Source organism: Heterodontus francisci, chromosome 10 (genome assembly GCF_036365525.1).
Source record: "Heterodontus francisci isolate sHetFra1 chromosome 10, sHetFra1.hap1, whole genome shotgun sequence".
NCBI classification, from domain to species: domain Eukaryota; kingdom Metazoa; phylum Chordata; class Chondrichthyes; order Heterodontiformes; family Heterodontidae; genus Heterodontus; species Heterodontus francisci.
This window is the reverse complement of record NC_090380.1, coordinates 19,077,002-19,092,799: the sequence shown is the minus strand read 5'-3', so window position 1 is coordinate 19,092,799 and position 15,798 is coordinate 19,077,002.

Here is a 15,798-nt window from a genome sequence, read left to right as displayed (position 1 = left end):
CTAACCTGGGGATCCATCCCGCATTTTACGGGTCCCCAGGCTTTAATTGTTTCGAGGCAGGACTTCCATCAGCTTGAGGGAGGAAGTCCCGCCTCATTGAGCTGCCGGCCAATCATCGGGCCAGCAGCTCTTAGTCCCAGCAGCGCCACTGGGAGCTGTGGCCACTGCTGGGACTGCAGCCCAGCTGAGGACATGGAGCCAGGAGTGCAGGTAATTTTGGGTTGCCTCACCGGGGGTAATCGGTTGGTAAAGCCTGGCTCAGGTATAAAATTAAAACATGACCTGGGCCCGACCCGACCACAGCCAACCCGAACACAAACCCTTTAATTTTCTTTACGCCCGACCCAACCCGACACTTCATCTGTTCCGGCAGCAGGCTATTCCTGCAGATGGAGTTTTGGGCAATCATTGGTAAGCCTGATCCCATGACATCCCGGAAGCAGTCTCCAGCCTGACCCGACCAGAGCCCAAATGTTGGACTCAGAATTTCAACCCGACCTGACCCGAACCCTACGCATGTAGTCGGGTCTAGTCGGGTTCGGGTCCGGTAGCCAGGCTTTATCAGTCGGGCCTCAGCGAGGCAAGGGTGGTCGTTTGGGGGGAAGGGGGGCATCTTGGGTCCTGAGGGTGGTTGGTGAAGGAGGGGCAGCCCTCAATCGGGCACCCTGTGCCCATTTGTTAGGGCCCACCCCTGGGGCATTGAGAGGCCACCAGCTTTCACTGGGCAGCCTTTCCCAGCTCCAGGATGCCCGCTTGCCACGGGTAAAATCCCCATGGATGCGGGCGAAGGCCCTTAAGTGGCCATTAATTGGCCACTTAAGGGCCTTGATTGGCCTGGGGTGGAAGGCCTATTTTTTGCACCCCCCCCCGCTGCCCTATGTAAAGTGGGGCAGAGGCGGGAGCTGGTCGGAAAGGCCTCCAGGAGTCTCTTGCTCCATTTTACGTCACCGCCCGGCACCCATCCAGTTAACTGAGGTGGCGTAAAATTCCGGCCTATGTCCCTGTTTGTCGCAGTCTGCTTATCTTTACCGAAATCCCTGCGCTTCTCTATTGCCTTGACTTTTTTCTTTAGATTTCTAAATTTCCCCTCACCTGACCCCTTCCCCCCTTTTTTAGTTTAAAGCCGTGAGATTGATAGATTTCTGTTAACCAAAGGCATTAAGGGATATGGGAGTTAGGTCGCAGTTCAGCCATGATCTCATTGAATGGCAGAACAGGCTTGAGGAACCAAATGGCCAACTCCTGTTCCTATGTTCCTATGATTGATGAGGGGAGGGGGAAGTGATCAGGGCTTCGGGGGTGGAGTGATCAGTGATTTGTGGGGGGGGGGGGTTGATCGAGGGCCTCAGGTGGAGTGATTGGGGTCGAGGGATGGAATGATCAGGGTCTCGGGGTGGGGGTGTTTGGGGGTGGAATGATCAGGACCTGGGGTGAGTGATTGGAGTGGGGAGTGCTCTTGCCTTGAGTCATTGGGAGCCTCAAGCGGGGGAGTGATTGGGGCTGGAGTGATTTGAGGTCTTGGGGTGGAGTGATGGTGGGGTGGCTCAGGGAGGAGTGATCAGGAGGGAGTGATCAGATGTATTGGTGGGTAGGAGGGAATCCTCCTTTTTGGACCATCCTTCCAACCACTCATTGATAATCCTAACCTTTTTTCCCCTGCTCTGTCCAGCCCCTGACACTGAGAGATTACCACATCAGCGGTTTGGCTCCTGAATCGAGAAATTAGATCCTTGAAATCCACAGATTTGTACCCTTATCTGTCACTTCCTGTCCTGTCTGCTGATAGTCACCCAGTCTCCCTTACCAGCCTCTCTACTTTAGCAACCTGTGGTGTGGCCACCATCTGGAATATCTGCTACAGAAACTGTTCTCCCCCCTGAAAGCGGCACCATGCGTTCAGTCAACTCTCAAGCTATGCAACATTGTGCTCGAGCAGTGTGACCTGTGTCTTCATCACTGTGTAGTCACCCTGCATTGTATATGAGTCCAGGCAGATGCACATTATACATACCCCACACATCACCCCAGACTCTGAGCCTCCTATACCTGCTTGTCCATTTAACCCAACAGATATTTAAGCCAAATCTTCTTATTGAATTATTTCATCTGGATTGCATCTAATTTAATGCAAGGAGTCTAACTAGTAAGGCAGCTCAATTGAGGGCGTTGATTAGCACATGGGATTATGATATTATTGCTATTACAGAGACATGGTTGAGGGAGGGACAGGACTGGCAGCTCAATATTCCAGGGTATAGAATCTTCAGGCATGACAGGGGAGGGGGTAAAAGAGGAGGTGGCATTGCACTGTTGATCAAGGAGTCAATTACTGCAGTAAGGAGGGATGATATCTTAGAAGGTTCCTCAAATGAGGCCATATGGATAGAACTTAAAAACAATAAGGGGGAAATTGCTTGGCTGGGAATGTACTACAGACCTCCAAACAGTCAGGGAGAGATAGAGGAGCAGATATGTAGGCAAATCTCTGAGGTGTAAAAATAATAGGGTAATAATAGTAGGGGATTTCAACTTCCCCAATATTAACTGGGGATAGTCTTAGTGCAAAAGGCTTTAAAGGGGGCAGAATTCTTAAAGTGCATATAGGAGAGCTTTTTGAGGCAGTATGTAGAAAATCCTAGAAGAGAAGGGGCAGTACTGGACCTAATCCTAGGGAATGAAGCCGGACAAGTGGTAGAAGTGTCAGTGGGGGAACATTTCGGGGTTAGTGACCATAACTCTGTAAGATTTAAGGTAGTTACGGAAACAAAGTAATTCATGACAACGCTACTTTATCGGACACGTCATCAGGATGCGCCGCGGTGCGCACATGCGCAGACGGTCTCATGCCCCTTGCGCATGCGCTGCGGTCCGGCGGATCAGGACCGCTTTGCGCATGCGCACACCGTCTCCTCATCACTGCGCATGCGCTGCGTTCCGACCAGCCAGGATCGTTGTGTGCATGCGCAGATGACGTCATCGCGTTATGTCGTCTTCCTCGCCGACGCGGCAGTTTGGCCTCTGCGCATGCGTCAAAGCTTCGGCGCGACATTTTGAAAGTGGAAGGAGGGGAGGTTTCGTCGGGCAGTTTCTCGCATTTTATCTGAATTATTTATTCGTTTTGGAGACTTGCTTCATTTTTATTTGACACAGGAGATTGTTCCAAGGTAAGCTGCTCTGCCTTTGTAAGTTGCTCTGAAAACATTTCCATTATCTGGGCCACCGCATGTTCTCCAGTCCCTGTTGTAAGTTGCTCTGAAAACATTTCCATTGTCTGGGCCACCGCATGTTCTCCAGTCCCTGTTGTAAGTTGCTCTGAAAACATTTCCATTATCTGGGCCACCGCATGTTCTCCAGTCCCTGTTGTGAGTTGCTCTGAAAACATTTCCATTATCTGGGCCACCGCATGTTCTCCAGTCCCTGTTGTAAGTTGCGCTGAAAACATTTCCATTGTCTGGGCCACCGCATGTTCTCCAGCCCCTGTTGTAAGTTGCTCTGAAAACATTTCCATTGTCTGGGCCACCGCATGTTCTCCAGTCCCTGTTGTAAGTTGCTCTGAAAACATTTCCATTGTCTGGGCCACCGCATGTTCTCCAGTCCCTGTTGTAAGTTGCTCTGAAAACATTTCCATTGTCTGGGCCACCGCATGTTCTCCAACCCCTGTTGTGAGTTGCTCTGAAAACATTTCCATTATCTGGGCCACCGCATGTTCTCCAGTCCCTGTTGTAAGTTGCTCTGAAAACATTTCCATTATCTGGGCCACCGCATGTTCTCCAGTCCCTGTTGTAAGTTGCGCTGAAAACATTTCCATTATCTGGGCCACCGCATGTTCTCCAGTCCCTGTTGTAAGTTGCTCTGAAAACATTTCCATTGGCTGGGCCACCGCATGTAGCAGGATGAAGGCACAGTGACTGTGATTTCTGGCGCCAAACAGTACACACTGCAGATACATGATGGCCAGGCTACCTGCAGCTGCATCTTCTCCATTCAGACTTTGTTGCCCTGCAAATATGCTGTTGTTGTGCAGAGGCATCTGGGTCTGCCTTTGGACAGGCTCGCCCCCAATTGTCGCTGGCGTGCATCTCAGACACCAACGACGACAGGCATGGCTGCTGCCATTGTGATTATAGAGGAACAGCCAAGGCCCCTCAGCCACAATGAAAAATACCGCTTGCTTTCAGATCAATTGTACCAGCTACAACAGGCCGTTCTGCAGAGTGGAACGGCAGCATTCATGAGGAGACTGGACTGGCTGCGGCAACAGACTCTCCGCTGGCAGCTAGGACTGGCTGATGAGATGGAGCCATTTACTATGCCCAACAATTGCCCGGAAGCACCTTCGGATGGAGGTGGCCGCGCGCTGGACATCAGTCACGTGTCACAAACCCTGGATCCTGAGCGTCTCACCCCCTGGCCTAATGATCTGATGGACCATACCTGCCTGTTCAAATCTCCACTTCCCCTACCTGCGGTACCCTCTCCTTGCTGCTCAGTTACACAGTCACCTGCTCCTACACCCATCAGGGCAGTGCACATGGACACACAGTTACCTGCTCCTACACCCATCAGGGCAGTGCTCATGGACACACAGCCACCTGTTTCCCCATCCGACGTTGAAACAACCATGCAGAGCCTTGTGAGACTCCGCAATTGCCAGTTGCTGCCTGTCAAGCAGAGAGGGCGTCCAAAGGGGTCAAGCACTTGGGGAACATTCAACAAGAAGAGACTGAGCACTAAAAGAAACAAGCATGCCGTGTCCAGTGGTAGCAGAAATGTGAATGCTCTTGCTGTGAACACAACTGGTGATAGTAGTAGGCAGGATTAAATAGGAATGGATGGAAAGACACACGAGTAACATAACCACTGGCAGGGAACTGCAGGGGTAAATGGCCAGCTTTATGTTCATAGCCCAAAAGAAATGTGCTTCTTTTCCAGCACCCTCACATCATTCATGTTTTCCCTGAGAGCAGCATTGAACCATCACGAGATAGGGGCAGTTACATCATCCTGACTCCTACAGCTGAGGTGGGTACTAAGTGATTCATTGGCGGTGTTATCAGTACATGCCTTAACCGCAGAACACAAAGCATGCTCAACAGTAATTTCATTGGAGGGAGGGAAGCTCTGACACTGATGTTCTTTCCTTATTTTCTTTCATGAGAAAACAATCCTTGACACTTAAGGACGGCATTCAAGCAAAGGAGGCAGTGCGGGAGAGGACGCAAGGATGTGCTGATTCCTGCATCTGAGGTGGGTAATAAGTGCTTCATTGGCGACGTTATCAATTGGTGCCTTCACTGCAGAACTTAAAAAGGTGTGCACAACAGTAATTTCAGTGGATGGAGGGAGGCAAGCTCTGACTCTGATTTGCTTTATTTCTTTTCATGTAAAACATGCCGTCGAGAAAACAATCCTTGAGACTTAAGGTCAGCATTCAAGCAACGAAGGCAACTAGATCATGCTGCGGAGCTCATCACGATGTGGAAAGGAACATTGCATTTATGGATGAATTGGGAATGCACATTGGGATGCGCTTGGGGAACATTCACCAAGAATAGACTGAGCTCAGACTCTTGTGACTTTGCCTTCTTCACATGGACAATACAGTAGTGGAATAGAGAGCCAAGCGTTTATTCACCACAAGGCTCTCCAGGAATAATCTCTTTAGCTGTGCATAGCAGAGACTCGGCCTGTCTGTCTAACGGGAATGCTGGACACAACACTCATGTATCCATGCACAGCAGTTCCTCGGATACTTAATGAACTTAATAAAACTTTTCAATAATTAAACCCAGAATTGTTGAGGTTTTGTTTTGCATGTTATTTCCCCGACTTTGCAACTGCACTTCAGATATTCAACTATGGTGGGGGGGGTAGAGGGAGGGGTGGGTGAAGAGGGGGAGGGGTGGGGAGTGCAGGGAGGGGTGGGGAGAGGGAGCATGCAAAATGCAGGGACCAAACAGTTGCAATGCCTGAAGTACTGAGGAGAAGTAGAGAAAGCAACTGGGTAGGGGAGAAAGCAACTGGATTGGGCATCCGCAGCTGGAGGGAACAGCTGAATGGAGAGAGCCGGAAGCGAGAGGCCATAGAGAGCCGCGGGGAGCGAGCGTGCGAAGACCTTGGTGTCACCGGGTCCAGGGAATGGTCAGTAAGTCTTTTGCTGTTGTGTTTATGGCGCATGCACAGAAAAAGGCACTCCTCCTCCGTTCTGCTGCTACCCCACCCCGCACTCTCTCCCCTTCCTCCCTCTCGCCCCAGCTCTCCCCCTCCCCCCTTCCTTACCACCCCTCTCCCTCTTTCTCCCCCTCCCCCTTCCTTACCTCTCCCTCTTTCTCCCCCTCCCCTTCCTTACCTCTCCCTCTTTCTCCCCCCCTCCCCTCCCTCTTTCTCTCCCCCTCCCCTCCCTCTTTCTCTCCCCCTCCCCTCTCTCTTTCTCTCCCCCTCCCCTCCCTCTTTCTCTCCCTCTCCCCTCCCTCTTTCTCTCCCTCTCCCTCCCCCCCTCCCTCTTTCTCCCCCCCTCCCTCTCCCTCTTTCTCCCCCTCCCCCTTCCTTACCTCTCCCTCTTTCTCCCCCCTCCCCTCCCTGTTTCTCTCCCCCTCCCCTCCCTCTTTCTCTCCCTCTCCCTCCCCCCTCCCCCTCCCTCTCCCTCTTTCTCCCCCTCCCCCTTCCTTACCTCTCCCTCTTTCTCCCCCCCCCTCCCCGGCACCGCTACCGCTGGTCTCCCCGCGCTGATCTCCCCGGCCCCCTCGCTGCTCTCCCCGGCCCCCGCGCTGATCTCCCTGGCCCCCGCGCTGCTCTCCCCGGCCCCCGCGCTGATCTCCCCGGCCCCCGCGCTGATCTCCCCGGCCCCCGCACTGCTCTCCCCGGCCCGCTCCACTCTCTCACTCCGGCCATTGTATTCTGCCACGTGTTTGTTTGGTTTCATCTCTATGATTTTTTGAGCAGCGCCATCTTTAGTCCTGGCAGCTGCTACAGTCGCAGGCTGTGACGTTTTCGTGGCACATGCTGTATCTGCGCATGTGCCAAAACAGCGCCACCTACCGATCGCGTTGTCAACAATTGCGGTCTTACGGAAAAGGACAAAGATGGACCGGAAATAAAGGTACTGAACTGGGGGAAGGCCGATTTCAATATGATAAAACAGGATCTGGCTAGAGTGGACTGGGAGCAGCTACTTGTAGGAAAGTCTACATCAGACCAGTGGGAGTCATTCAAAGAGGAAATAGTGAGAGTTCAGGGCCAACATGTACCCATTCAGGTGAAGGGTAGGACCAACAGGTCCAGGGAACCCTGGATGTCAAGGGATATAGAGGATTGAATCAGGGAAAAAAAGGAGGCTTATGGCAGATTCAGAGTGCTGAAAACAGTGGAGGCACTAGAGGAGTATAGAAAGTGAAGGGGGTACTTAAAAAAGTAATTAGGAGAGCGAAGAGGGGACGTGAAAAAACACTGGTGGGCAAGATAAAGGAGGATCCTAAGGCGTTATATAAGTATATTCTTAAGGGCAGGAGGATAACCAGGGAAAGAGTAGGGCCCATTAGGGACCAAATGGCAATCTGTGTGTGGAGCCGGAGGACATAGGTGAGGTTTCAAATGATTACTTTTCATCTGTGTTCACTATGGAGAAGGACAATGCAGGTGTAGAGATCAGGGAGGGGGATTGTGATGTACTTGAACATATTAACATTGAAAGGGAGGAGGTATTAGCTGTTTCAGTGGGCTTAAAAGTGGATAAATCCCCAGGCCCAGATAATATGCATCCCAGGCTGTTAGGTGAGGCAAGGGAGGAGATAGCAGGGGCTCTGACAAAAATTTTCAAATTCTCTCTGGCCACGGGAGAGGTACCAGAGGATTGGAGGACAGCGAATGTGGTACCATTATTCAAGAAGGGTAGCAGGGATTAAACAGGTAATTACAGGCCAGTGAGTCTAACATCAGTGGTTGGGAAACTATTGGAAAAAAATTCTGAGGGACAGGATTAATCTCCACTTGGAGAGGCAGGGATTAATTAGGGATAGTCAGCAGGGCTTTGTCAGGGGGAGATCGTGTCTAACTAACTTGATTGAATTTTTCGAGGAGGTGACGAGATGTGTAGATGAGGGTAAAGCAGTTGATGTAGTCTACATGGACTTCAGTAAGGCTTTTGATAAGGTCCCACATGGGAGATTGGTTAAGAAGGTAAGAGCCCATGGGATCTACGGCAATTTGGAAAATTGGCTTAGAGGCAGGAGGCTGAGGGTACTGATCGAGGGCTGTTTTCGCGATTGGAAGCCTGTGACCAGTGATGTACAACAGGGACCAGTGCTGGGACCCTTGCTGTTTGTAGTGTACATTAATGATTTAGACGTCAATATAAGAGGTAAGATCAGTAAGTTCGCAGATGACACGAAAATTGGTGGTGTCGTAAATAGTGAGGAGGAAAGCCTTAGATTACAGGACGATATAGATGGGCTGGTAAGATGGGCGGAGCTGTGGCAAATGGAATTTAATCCTGAGAAATGTGAGGGGATGCATTTTGGGAGGACTAACAAAGCAAGGGAATATACAATGGATGGTAGGATCCCAGGAAGTACAGAGGGTCAGAGTGATCTTGGTGTACTTGCCCATAGATCACTGAAGGCAGCAGCACAGGTAGATAAGGTGGTTAGGAAGGCATATGGGATACTTTCCTTTATTAGCCAAGGCATAGAATATAAGAGCAGGGAGGTTATGATGGAGCTGTATAAAATGCTAGTTAGGCCACAGCTGGAGTACTGTGTACAGTTCTGGTCACCACACTGTAGGAAGGATGTGATTGCACTGGAGAGGGTGCAGAGGAGATTCACCAGGATGTTGCCTGGGCTGGAGCATTTCAGCTATGAAGAGAGACTGAAAAGGCTAGGGTTGTTTTCCTTAGAGCAGATAAGGCTGAGGGGAGATATGATTGAGGTATACAGAATTATGAGGGGCATTGTTAGGTTAGATAGGAAGAAACTTTTTCCCTTCGCGGAGGGGTCAATAACCAGGGGTCATAGATTTAAGGTAAGATGCAGGAGTTTTAGAGGGGATTTGAGGAAAACGTTTTTCACCTAGAGGGTGGTTGGAATCTGGAACACACTGCCTGAAAGGGTGGTAGAGGCAGGAACCCTCACAACATTTAAGAAATATTTAGATGAACACTTGAAACTCCATAGCATACAAGGCTACGGGCCAAGTGCTGGAAAATGGGATTAGAATAGTCAAGTGCTTGATGCCCTGCACAGACACGATGGGCTGAGGGGCCTGTTTCTGTGCTGTATAATTCTATGGCTCTATGAATCTGTGACTAATTGTACTTCTTAATCTATTATTTTTACTTTGTAAGTTTTGAAAGTCTCTTTGTCCTACCCCTGAAACAATTATATAGTTAGAAAAACGAGTTCATGTGAACAATTTCTTTAAAAATGTAATTCATTCTTCCTTGCCATTGGAACCCCTTGCTGTCATCATTTTGTTCTTTAATGAGTGGAAGGGGTTGGGTGGGACCGGATTGTTGGGGCCTGTACGGTGGCCAAGATGATGCGTGACTCACCTGCTGACACTCCCAGTGATGGTGCCACAGTATACAAATACACAGCCTCCAATTCCCTGTATCCTAATCCCACAATCCAAGTGTTAGGAGAAACTGCCAGCTCACGTCTACTGTCTATAATAATTGAAATGGCAATTTATCTTCTGGCATGAAGGAAAAGTACGGAGGAGGAGTGGGAGCGAACAGTTTACATATTTCTACATAGGAAATGACAGCTTAGTGGTTCACTTCACTACTGCTGACCACTGATGGAAAACTCTGACCGTTACACAAAGTCAATATTCTATAAAATGTCACCAGTGCAAGGATGGTCCACAGGTTCTAAGAGAAACAGCATATCAAGGCTGCTTCAACAGTGCCAGCAGACTGCTCATCACAGAAGTCCAAAAAGATCTCCCTGGTGTCGCCCTTGAGCTGCTGGCTTTGGCTGACAACAATCACCAGATTGACAAGAGGTCCAACCTATTCAGCTCACAAAGTGGACAACCTGCAGACTGTAACGCAATGGTGAAATGTCACTCTGAAAATGCTTTAAGACATTCTGCATGACATCAAATCTAACTTCAGTGCACTGAGCGCTGGAGGAATTCTTCATTTTCCTGTGTCTCAAAGGCGGATGAATGAGTGGTTGCTGGGCAACCGCTCCTGATCTCTAAGGCAGATATAGCTCTGTGGTTTTTCAAGCCTATATGCTTAATGCTGTGGAAAGCCTTGACAAGGGCTACTGGTCTCTTCTACCAATAATGTTCAGCACCTTGTATCTGTGTTGCCATTTCATGATCCAAGTAATAGTGTAAGTTACTTCATCTTCTCTTCATTCTTTACTTCAGACATGACAGGATCCAACAATCTTCTGAATCAGCAGCGGTGAATAGGCATTGGAATGAATCAACAAAAGTAAGATTTTAGACCCAGGAGGTTGTTTAAAGGCTGCATGTATAGCACATTGAAATGTGTGCTGATTCACAATATGCCAAGGATCCCAAATAGCACTGGACTATGAACATTCTTTTATTCGTTTGTGGGATGTGGCTATGCTAGGCCAACATTTATTGCCCATCCCTAATTTCCCTTGAGAAGGTGGTGCTGAGCTGCCTTCTTGAACTGCTGCAGACCATCTGGTGTAAGTACAGTGACAGTGCTGTTAGGAAGGGAGTTCCAGGATTTTGACCCAGCGACAGTGAAGGAATGGTGATATAGTTCCAAGTCAGAATTGTGACTTGGAGGGTAACTTGCAGGTGGTGATGTTCCCATGCATCTGCCGCCCTTGTTCTTCTAGTTGGTAGAGGTTGCGGGTTTGGAAGGTGCTGTCTAAGGATCCTTGGTGTGTTGCTGCAGTGCATCTTGTATATGATACACACTGCTGCCACTGTGCGTCAGTGGTGGAGGGAGCGAATGTTTAAGGTGGTGGATGGGGTGCCAATCCAGTGTGCTGCTTTGTCCTGGATGGTGTCGAGCTTCTTGAGTGTTGTTGGAGTTGCACCCATCCAAGCAAGTGGAGAGTGTTCCAACACACTGCTGACTTGTGCCTTGTAGATGGTGGATCGGCATTAGGGCGAAAGATTACTCGCCACAGAATTCCTAGCCTCTGACCTGCTCTTGTAACCATAGCAGTTATGTGGCTGGTCCAGTTCAGTTTCTGGTCAATGCTAAGCCCCCAGGATGTTGACAGTGGGGGAATTCAGCAATCAGAAAGACATTGAACATTAAGGGAAGATGGTTAGATTCTCTCTTGTTTGAGATGGTCATTGCCTGGCACTTGTGTGGCGCAAATGTTACTTGCCACTTATCAGCCCAAGCCTGGATGTTGTCCAGGTCTTGCTGCATCTGGACACAGGCTGCTTCAGTATCTGAGGAGTCATGAATGGTGCTGAACATTGTGCAATCATCAGAGAACATCCCCACTTCTGACCTTATGATGGAGGGATGGTCATTGATGAAGCAGCTGAAGATGGTTGGGCCTAGGTCACTGCCTTGAGGAACTCCTGCAGTGATGTCCTGGGACTAAGATGATCGACCTCCAACAACTACAACCATCTTCCTTTGCGCTAGGTATGACTCCAACCAGCATAGAGTTTTCCCCCGATTCCCGTTGACCTCAGTTTTGCTAGGGCTCCTTGATGCCATATTCAGTCAAATGCCGCCTTGATATCAAGGGCAGTCACTGTCACCTCACCTCTTGAGTTCAGCTCTTTTGTCCATGTTTGAACCAAGGCTGTAATGAGGTCAGGAGCTAAGTGGCCCTGGCAGAACCCAAACTGAACTTCAGTGAGCAGGTTATTGCTAAGCAAGTGCCGCTTGTCAACCCTGTCGCCGACCCCTTCCATCTGGGCGGCACAGTGGCGCAGTGGTTAGCACTGCAGCCTCACAGCTCCAGGGACCCGGGATCGATTCTGGGTACTGCCTGTGCGGAGTTTGCAAGTTCTCCCTGTGTCTGCGTGGGTTTCCTCCGGGTGCTCCGGTTTCCTCCCACATGCCAAAGACTTGCAGGTTGGTAGGTTAATTGGGCATTATAAATTGCCCCTAGTACAGGTAGGTGGGAGGGAAATATATAGGGACCGGTGGGGATGTTATTGGAATATGGGATTCGTGTAGGATTACTATAAATGGTTGGTTGATGGTCGGCACAGACTCGGTGGGCCGAAGGGCCTGTTTCAGTGCTGTATCTCTAAACTAAACTAAACTTTACTGATGATCAGGAGTAGACTGATAGGGTGGTAATTGATCAGGTTGGATTTGTCCTGCTTTTTGTGTACAGGACATACCTGGGCAATTTTCCCCATTGCCGGGTAGATGCCAGTGATGTAGCTGTATCAGAACAGCTTAGCTAGGGGTGCGGCTGGTTCTGGAGCACAGGTCTTCAGTACTATTGCCGGAATATTATCAGGGCCCATAGCCTTTGTAGTATCCAGTGCCTTCAGTCGTTTCTTGATATCACGTGGAGTGAATCGAATGGCTGAAGACTGCTTTCTCTGATGCTGAGGACCTCAGGAGGAGGCCGAAATGGATCATCAACTCGGCAATTCTGGCTGAAGATGGATGCAAATGCTTCAGCCTTGTCTTTTGCACTGTTGTGCAAGAAGAAGCCCAGCTTTATGGTAACGGTAGAGTGGGGGATCTGCCAGGCCACGAGGTTACAGATTGTGATTGAATGCAATTCTGCTGCTGCTGATGGCCCACAGTGCCACATTTGGCACAGTTTTGATTTGCTAGATCAGTTCAAAATCTATCCCCTTTAGACTGGTGGTAGTGCTACACAACACGATGGTGAGTATCCACAATGTGAAGACAACAGGACTTCATCTCTGTGTGGTATTTACTCCTACCAATACTGTCATCGACAGATGCATCTGCGACAGGTAGATTGGTGAGCACGGGGTCAAATAGGTTTTTCCTCTTGTTAGTTCCCTCACCACCTGCCGCATACCCAGTCTAGCAGCTGTGTCCTTTCGGACCTGGCCAGCTCGGTCAGTAGTGGTGCGACCTAACCACTCTTGGTGATGGACATTGAAGTCCCCCACTCAGAGTACATTCTGTGGCCTTGCTACAGGATCAATTCTGATATGCGGAGACTCACTTGACAGGAGTGGAGTCATGCCCAGAGAATCAACACAGCCCATTCACAGATTCCTGATTCATGCATTCCCGATTCCCAGGTGATTTAAAATTAATCACCAGGAAGTCAGAAGGGTCATGAGACAGGTACACTGACCAAACCACTTCCCTGCTTGCCCAGCTGTGGGAGAATGAGCAGGCACAGAGCAGGAGCAACAGAAGAGAAGGGACGGGTTAGGAGGATGGGAAAAGCATGGTCAAAGAGTGGGAGACCAGGTCGGTTACGGGAGTGAGTTTTAGAGGACAGAGGCAGAGGGCTGAGGGAATGAGTTGTATAGGACAGAGGCATGGACCTGAGTGAGTCAAGAAGGCATACGGCATGCTTGCCTTCATCGGTCGGGGCATAGAGTATAAAAATTGGCAAGTCATGTTGCAGCTGTACAGAAACTTAGTTAGGCCACACTTAGAATATTGCGTGCAATTCTGGTCGCCACACTACCAGAAGGACGTGGAGGCTTTGGAGAGGGTACAGAGGAGGTTTACCAGGATGTTGCCTGGTCTGGAGGGCATTAGCTATGAGGAGAGGTTGGAAAAACTTGGATTGTTTTCACTGGAACGACGGAGATGGAGGGACGACATGATAGAGGTTTACAAAGTTATGAGGGGCATGGACAGAGTGGATAGTCAGAAGCTTTTTCCCAGGGTGGAAGAGTCAGTTACAAGGGGACATAGGTTTAAGGTGTGAGGGGCAAAGTTTAGAGGGGATGTGCGAGGCAAGTTTTTTACACTGAGGGTGGTGAGTGCCTGGAACATGCTGCCAGGGGAGGTGGTGGAAGCAGATACGATAGCGACGTTTAAGAGACATCTTGACAAATACATGAATAGGAAGGGAATAGAGGGATATGGGCCCCGGAAGTGCAGAAGATGTTAGTTTCGGCAGGCATCAAGATCGGCGCAGGCTTGGAGGGCCGAATGGCCTGTTCCTGTGCTGTACTGTACTTTGTTCTTTGTTCTTTGAATGAGTTGTACAGGACAGAGGCATGGACCTGAGGGAGTGAGTTGTATAGGACAGAGGCATGGACCTGAGGGAATGAGTTCTACAGGACAGGGGCATAGACCTGAGGGAATGAGTTCTACAGGACAGAGGCATGGACCTGAGGGAGTGAGTTGTATAGGACAGAGGCATAGACCTGAGGGAATGAGTTGTACAGGACAGGGGCATAGACCTGAGGGAATGAGTTCTACAGGACAGAGGCATGGACCTGAGGGAGTGAGTTGTACAGGACAGAGGCATGGACCTGAGGGAATGAGTTCTACAGGACAGAGGCATGGACCTGAGGGAATGAGTTCTACAGGACAGGGGCATAGACCTGAGGGAATGAGTTCTACAGGACAGAGGCATGGACCTGAGGGAGTGAGTTCTACAGGACAGAGGCATGGACCTGAGGGAGTGAGTTGTATAGGACAGAGGCATGGACCTGAGGGAGTGAGTTCTACAGGACAGAGGCATGGACCTGAGGGAATGAGTTCTACAGGACAGGGGCATGGACCTGAGGGAGTGAGTTCTACAGGACAGAGGCATGGACCTGAGGGAGTGAGTTGTATAGGACAGAGGCATGGACCTGAGGGAATGAGTTCTACAGGACAGAGGCATGGACCTGAGGGAATGAGTTCTACAGGACAGAGGCATGGACCTGAGGGAGTGAGTTCTACAGGACAGAGGCATGGACCTGAGGGAGTGAGTTGTATAGGACAGAGGCATGGACCTGAGGGAATGAGTTCTACAGGACAGAGGCATGGACCTGAGGGAGTGAGTTCTACAGGACAGAGGCATGGACCTGAGGGAGTGAGTTGTATAGGACAGAGGCATGGACCTGAGGGAATGAGTTCTACAGGACAGAGGCATGGACCTGAGGGAGTGAGTTGTATAGGACAGAGGCATGGACCTGAGGGAATGAGTTGTATAGGACAGAGGCATGGACCTGAGGGAATGAGTTGTATAGGACAGAGGCATGGACCTGAGGGAATGAGTTGTATAGGACAGAGGCATGGACCTGAGGGAATGAGTTGTACAGGACAGAGGCATGGACCTGAGGGAATGAGTTCTACAGGACAGAGGCATGGACCTGAGGGAATGAGTTGTCCAGGACAGAGGCATGGACCCGAGGGAGTGAGTTCGACAGGACAGAGGCATGGACCTGAGGGAATGACTTGTATAGGACAGAGGCATGGACCTGAGGGAGTGAGTTGTATAGGACAGAGGCATGGACCTGAGGGAATGAGTTGTCCAGGACAGAGGCATGGACCCGAGGGAGTGAGTTCGACAGGACAGAGGCATGGACCTGAGGGAATGAGTTGTATAGGACAGAGGCATGGGCCTGAGGGAATGAGTTGTATAGGACAGAGGCATGGACCTGAGGGAATGAGTTGTATAGGACAGAGGCATGGACCTGAGGGAGTGAGTTCTACAGGACAGAGGCATGGACCTGAGGGAATGAGTTGTCCAGGACAGAGGCATGGACCCGAGGGAGTGAGTTCGACAGGACAGAGGCATGGACCTGAGGGAGTGAGTTCGACAGGACAGAGGCATGGACCTGAGGGAGTGAGTTGTTCAGGACAGAGGCATGGACCTGAGGGAATGAGTTGTATAGGACAGAGGCATGGACCTGAGGGAATGAGTTCTACAGGACAGAGGC